Here is a 7,465-nt window from a genome sequence, read left to right on the forward strand (position 1 = left end):
CGGATCCTTGCTTAGCAGATCATTTCACTTTACAACATCAAAGCTTTGCTCTGGGGCAGAGCCAGCACCTTGGGGCCAGCTGAGCCCAGCAAGGGGACAGGACCTCCTTTCCAGAGGTACCCCTCAAAGGGCTGGGGTACCAGCACATCCCTGATGGCAGGGGGGATTCTTGCAGCCTGGAAATGTATTGTCCCCTTCAGAAACCAGTGACATGTCTTTCTGCTGTGTTGCATACATATACACATTTTAAACATCTACAGAGAAAGAGTTGGGTCACTGACTCCAACTTCTCATTTGCTATAAATTAAATAAAAAACCCCATACCTCCAGCCTGAGATGGCCTGTGCTTCTCCGAACAGGGCAGCTTTTGCACTGGGTGGGGGGTTTTCCTTTGGTGTCTGGTGATGGTGGCAGCTGGAAGTGACCCCAGATACGAGCGGGCTCTGAAGAGCACACAAGCCACAGTATGAACTGCAGCCCAAGCAGACAGAGAGGAGGTGAAGCAGCTCACAAGCAGCAGAGGGGTCAATGTGGCCAACAAGGCTGTCAGCAGGGACGCCCTCAAGGCAGCTCTGCAAAGGTGGACTGAAATAAAAGCCCTGCCTTGCTCTGCCTTATGACAAACCCACACAAGCCCAGGTGATGCTGTTGACCTGTTTGAAGGCTTTGCTGCCCTTTGGGGGAAGGTTAAGCAAACCTGTTGGTCTCTGCATGCAGAGATGCAGCCAAGGGGAGGCTACTTTAGGGTCCAGATGCAGCCAGCCATCTCCCAGGGGCAATGCACTTAAGCCCCCTGTGCGTGCAGATGAAGTGCGGGTGGGACAGGACCTTGGCTTGTTGCATTTTTTTTGTATGCTTTTTTTTTTTTTAGGGTTTTAAGTATGTTCTCTGAAAACTGGCACTAAAGTACAACAGCCCACACCAGAGCTTCATACCTGGATGTTCAGCATCTGCAGCTCTTCAGCATGCAAGTACTGCCTCAGGATGAGATGCGAGACATTCACTGTCTTCTTCCCTCCCTCCCAGGTTGGCATGGGAGAGCAGGATTGTGGGGACAGATTATTCCAGAAGAAAAATCCCTTCAGTTCCCACCAAGCTGTGTCTGCCCTGGGAGCATACTGAGTTGATACCCAGAAGATGATATCCCCGTTTTTCCCTCTATATCTCCTCCATTCCACCATATTGCCAGGAGGGAAATATCCGTCTCCATGTTGGAGCACTCTTCAAACTGGCAGAAGTAAGCATGGAGCAGATTCCTCAGGATTATTTTAGCAAAGCTCCTTTTTTTTTGTAGGTAGAGATATGTTTTTGTGTGCAATTAGGCCTCTGGCACAGAAGCTGCCAGAGTCCTGCTTCTCTAAGAAACCAAAATTTTAAATCAAGAAATCCCATTTTCCCCTCACTCTTTTTAATCCTCTTCCACTGGTTTTGAGTCAGGGAGCCATTTGACTCCTGGTTCAGTACTGCAAGACCAGAACTGCGATGTGCTCAATAGCAAAGCCATAATAAAACCCACTCACTCCCATACCAAAGAATTTGTGTCCTTAAAGAATAATGTTCTGGGATAATATTTTAGCAGTGGATTAGCAGATCCTGATGTGCCTTCATTTGCATTTTCTCCCTGAGCACCTCTGAAGGTGTTCAAAACACTTCCCCCCCCCCAACTCATTTGATGGTTTTTTAATCCCTAAATAATGGCTCAGCTCCCCAGAAATATTTATGTAGCCACCATCCAGCACGTTCAGGGATGCAAGGCAGAGAAATACCCAGGAGCTGGTCTGATCCTGAGTTATTTCAACCTCAGCAGTGGATCCCAGGGATGGGAAGCCCAGACTCAGATGTAGACTTCTCCTGTGCATCCTTCTTCTGTCCCTTCCTTGCTTGCAAACCCCTGCCCTGATGGCCATCACCGTAGATACCTGGGGCTTTGTGTTTGCAGGTGAACAAAGCCTTTAGTCACATGCTCCAGCACAAGTTCCAGGAAAGGTCATCATCTCCATGAAGCAAATTCACTGTTTCCCCAGGACTCCACCAGACGAGAAGACTCTCCAAGCTCCCACCCCTACAGTGGACAAGCCAAATGAGTCAGGAGCACAACTTTGTTATGATGGCTTAAGAAGCCGCTGCACGTCAGCTGGACAGGGGTAGCTGTTGGTGGCGGTGTGCTTTTAGCCTGTCTGGTTTCTGGGCTTAACCGCCAGCTGGAAAGGCTCTTGCCAAGGCTTAGAGCTCTGCAGCCCGCGTGAGAGGGGGAACCTCTGCCACCGCTTCTCAGTTGCATGGCTGATGCTTTGCTTCATGGCTTCACACAGCTCAGGGGACCCTTCGGTACTGTCAGGCATTTGTTGCATGGCTGCACTTGTGCGTTGTATGGTCGATCAGAGGATCCCTCAGCATCAAGCTTACCTTGAACGTCCTGTATCACCACAGCTGCAGGAAGAGTAATTTTGACCAGGCTGCCTGACCTCCTAAAGCCTTGAATAAGTTTACATAGCACTCAAAATCTGACCCAACATCTCTCGGAGGCAGAGGGTCACATATATATCCAATATGTAAGCCGATTCTTATACAGCTTGTCCAACCCCATCAGTATGCTACGGGCCACTTTTCCCTCATTTACAACAGCCCTAATATCCTGTATTGGCTGTAGTTATTGGTTATGGGAGCAGAGGAAAGTAGCCCACCTCCAGCTTCTTTTTACATAGTTTGAGCCATATAAAGAGCAACTGAGGCTAATCGGGGTCCCAAAAATCCACCCTTGGTAGCCACTGCCATAGGACATCAGAGCATCCGGTGAGCAGCTTCACAGAAAGGTCTCATCTGAAATGAGGAACAAAATGAGAAGGACATGGGTGGAGGAATAATGACTTGCATGTATGCTTTGAACAGGGAATGAAGTCACTGGTCCATCCTGCCTCCAGCGGTGACCAGGAAGGAAGGGATACTGCTCTCCTGCCTTCCCTCCACCTCACCCACCACATTCCCAGGCATTTCTACCTCAAGAGGAGGAGTGTGCTCTTGACCTTGCATCAGCCCAGCTTGGTCCCAGGAGGGGCGATTACAGATACCGCTACTTTCATAAACATCACTGCAAAAAGAAAAAAAAAAGAACCTGAAACTCCAGTAAAAAGCTGGCTATACTCTTTGAAGCTTAATGTGGGAGACTTGAACTACAATGGACTGTGGAGACACAACAGTGAAACCATTTCATCTGACAATATCTAAATTTGTCCATGCTGTGCCCTGCTGTTCCAGCTTCCAGCATTGCACAGACTCTGCCTACACAAGCCGCTTCAGCATTGCCTCCGATCACAAAGTGCTTCCTCTGCTGCAATAACCCTCCCAGCTTTCTTAGTATGCCTTTATTACAGCAGCAGCTCCAGTCTGGCTGTGCAGCGCCTTCGACCCTGGAGGAAGTTATTTAACTCTCATCCATCCTTTAAAAGCTTTGCAAATTCATCATGTTATGCACAGCTTCTCATTGCAGAAGTAAAGAAGTGGGTTTTTTTTTTAGCTTATTTCACTGGTAATAGCAGAAAATGGTCTATTGCAGCAAAGAATTCATCCAAATAAGCTGTGAGCTGTAGCGATCCTGTGGATAACATCCAGCTCATTTTAGTGCCCTGGAAGCACTCTAAAAGTATCCATTGTTGGAGCATCATTGTGCTTTAGGTAAATGTGCTGCTTAAAGATAGCGGTCAGCAAAGACTGCTGAACAATGGTTTCGTTTTAAAAGTTCAAGCTGTCCCCTAAATTATTGAAAACACCTAAAGTTAGTAGTCTGATAACAGTCAAGTAGTTAGTGTGGTGGTAGAAGAGCGGAACCCTTACCCTGTTGCACACACTGAGCTTCCAGTAGCATTTAAGGGCTTCGAGTCACGTTGTGCCCAGGTTACCACACTTATTACCCTTCAATCATCATCCTTCCGTCAGTTTACTTGGTTGAAATAGTATCTTCAGTGTCTTCAGGTCACACCACGGAGGATTCCACAACTCAGTTATACACTATTGATACAGAAAACCTAAACAAACCAATTTTAAGTCTATCTGACAGTATTTTTTATATTATTGCTGTTACAATAAGCCCCGAAGAAATAGGTCCCTCTACTAAGTGCTGCTTATCTCTGCCGCATCCCTTCTTGATCTTTCTTTTCCTAAGTAAAAGAGTATTCAGGCCTTCACAGACCCTCTCACCCTACAGCCTTACCTCTTCAATGATACAGTAACCCTTTAAAGGGTTTTTACTTTTCACTATCAAATAGCTATTTTAGACAAAAAAGTAAGTATCTATTCTGTCTTACAGCTGTAGAACACACTTCAGGCTTTAGCTTCTACTTCTTAACCTGATGCCCAGCTTCCACAACTATTCCACTCTACGTTATCATTCTTTACCAGCCAGCTCCAGAGCAGAACCACCCCCTCCCCCTTTCCTGCTCTGCCCCCTGTAAGCCCCTGCTGGGCCTCTCAGTGCCTTAATAAGCTTTAGTGGCCCTGACTGGCCTCACCTGAGCATCCCCACCCGTGGGCCTGGACTCCTATATAAGCTCAGCCTGGAGGTTTCTTTTTTTTTTTCTAGGCTAAGAACACTAATTTCCAGCTCAGTATATGTAGACTGGCCTTAGGTCCTGCTGCTTCTGGACCTAGCCATGGGTGTTTGACCTAGGTACTTTTTCTATACCTGATTCTGATATGTGGGCTGACTTGCCAGCTGGACTTTAGACCCCCCACATACCTGCAGAGGTGCCTGATGTCTGGACCTGGGAGCTTTCAATGCTCTTCCCTCTAGGTTCTCCATCTCCCAGAGGAGATAAAACCTCCTTTACTGCTTGTTTTTATATCCTAATGTTAGCAGTTGACCGTTTATTGTTCTTGTTGAAGATCTTCCATCCAGGTGGTTCCTGGAGCCGCACTGTTTGGATGTCCCAGCGTCTTCCTTTTGCAGCGGGAGCTGTGGTAGTGCTGAGCTTTCCCTTGCCTTGGCTCTGTGGGGCCTGTTGCGCCTCTGCACCTTCATCTGGGTGGATGGAAGCACTCTTGGGACTCGTTTCCCTTGTGACCTTATACAGCCTAGTCCCAGCACCCTGTACTGAAGCTCCCAGGTGTTGTGAGAAGGTTGTGTATCCTACCTAGTCTTTATTCAGCTGAGCTTATGGGTGTCAATAAGCTGGTCAGGTGTGATGGTGGGTATCTGATACTGCTTGCTGAGTATTTTGTTATTGCCTTCTCCTGAATAGGTGCTCGTCAGCATCATGCTGGGGTAGCTGAGCAATTTGGGAAAGGAGCCCGCCATTGGCCAGGGTGTATCACATCCCTGCTAGGTAGAATTAAGTGAGGGGGGAAATATTGTGACTACCCCCAGGGCGTTGCCTTTCTTGAGAACCGTGAAGGATTTCTTCAGCTCTTCAAAATGTCTGGAATTTTAGTACTTACAATCAGCAAAAATTGGAGTGGAATATCAACGGAGCACAGCTTTCAAAAACTCATTTTCTTTTTCCTTTCAAGCTGACAATAGGATTTTAAGAAAAACTTTGAATAATGGATACACTTTTGAATAATGGATGTTTCACAGCTGAAGTCCCTTGACTTTTCTCTCTGTGCCTGAATGAGAAGCCTTTTAATTGCACAACACGTGGAGAGGAGGTACAAAACGCTTTGTGTCTTGTGCTACTGATTAACTGATGTATATGGTCCCATTAAACATTCAGAGATGGGTAAGTGTATCCCAGCCCGAAGCTGTATGTTATGCATGTTGGTTTTTTATCAGCTAAGGATCTGGCATGAGATATTTTGCATTTTTGCTTGTCTCTGTCATGGCTGCTCATTATTTTCCTCTTTTTCTGTAGGTTGGATCTTTCCTGCTTCTAGGGAGATGTTCTTCCACATGAAGAGCTTGCACCTTATGCTGCGGTGTGAGATCACCTTGTGAAGCGAAGAAGCCTCCTGAGCTTAGACTGTGGAACAAGCTTTTAAATAGAGTTTTCCAAAATAGAGTGCTTTTTGCAAGGGTTTTCCTGAGAGGGGATCATACACCGTGGAAGGGTTGCCCCGGTGTCTGTGCCAGGCTGGATGCTGTACCATGGTATGATGGTGAATCTGCAACACGTGGAGCAATTTAAGCCCCCTGCAAATTAGCTGTGTGGGGTACAGGGAGGGGAATTAGCAAGCACAGCAGCGCTGCGGGTGTTCCCGGCTTTTCTTCTGCCACGCTGCTGTCTGTCCCTGGCGCTGGCTTTTCTCCAAGTTAATTCAGCTGTCATGAAAGTTTAACTCTGCTGCAGAAGGGAAAAGGCAAGTCACTGCACCCCTGAAAAATGTAAAGGGTTGGTTTGGGGTCAATGTATTTTTTTTTGCGCTCTGCCTTTGTCCTCAGTTTCCCCAGTTCTTGGTGCAGTGCCCAGCACTGGGACTGAACCCGGATGGGCTCAGCTGAGAAAACCCTGCTGTGTTAGTGCTTCTCTAACTTTTGTCTGCACAAAAACCCCTTAAACCAAAAAGCTATCCTATCAGCTTCTCAGTTTTCTTTCCAAGCACAAATCCAGTCCAGGAACCGAGGCCGAATGGATAAATGCTGCTGGAGTCTGGCTCTGTCCTGCTCCCAGCTCTCTGCATCTCGGCTGCAGGGCATTGGAGGCTCAGCTTATATAGAGAAATCCTGTGACTTTGGACTGTTTTAACTCTTGACATTAGACCACGGAAGACCTATGGAGGCAGCTTGTTGGGGTAGCATGGGGGGTCCACTGGGCTCCTCGGTATCGAGCTTTTCTCTTTCACTTAGAGGTTTCTGGTGATCCTTGCCCCTGCACGCCACGGGAGGCTGCCAGCCAGGTTTCTGGCTTTAAACAGAGATCGTTCCCTCTCAATTTTGCAGCCTCTTGCCTTAGAGGCCAACTGCAATTTAGTTTTATTTTGCAAAATTTGACATGACTTGAGGCTGTGATTTACTGGCCTTGAAGGATATGGTATATGTAACCGTGGAGGGCATAAGTGGCTTTTCATGGTGGAGAAGTCATAAATTGAGATGAAAAAAAATGAAGGAAACATTACTATCCAGCTTTTACAAGGTAGCACTAAGAACAGGATACAGCGAAGCCATCTGTAACTGTCAAGGGTCTTTATTGTGCCCTGATTGTGTGTAATAAAGCTCCTGAATGAGACCCATGGTATCAAATATGAAGGCAACCAATGTTCAAGTGTCTGAAAAGACACAAGATGGCAATCTTTTCAAAAGGACACCCTGGAATACGTTGTGGCTAAAGATTTCCAAGCTATCAGCTTTCCTTGCTCTGGCACTTGCTGGAGACCCTGGGAAAGGGTCTGTGTCCAGCTCACTTCCTCTGTGGCCACCAGTAAAGGAGCCTGAAGGTGTGCAGGGTGAGGTGGAAATCTCTGAGGGCATCAGCACAAGCAGGACCGGTAGCCTTGGCTGTGCGGTCTGATCCAGACACGAGCTCAGCATCCCTCCCCT

This window comes from Chroicocephalus ridibundus, chromosome 8 (genome assembly GCF_963924245.1).
Source record: "Chroicocephalus ridibundus chromosome 8, bChrRid1.1, whole genome shotgun sequence".
Lineage (NCBI taxonomy): Eukaryota > Metazoa > Chordata > Aves > Charadriiformes > Laridae > Chroicocephalus > Chroicocephalus ridibundus.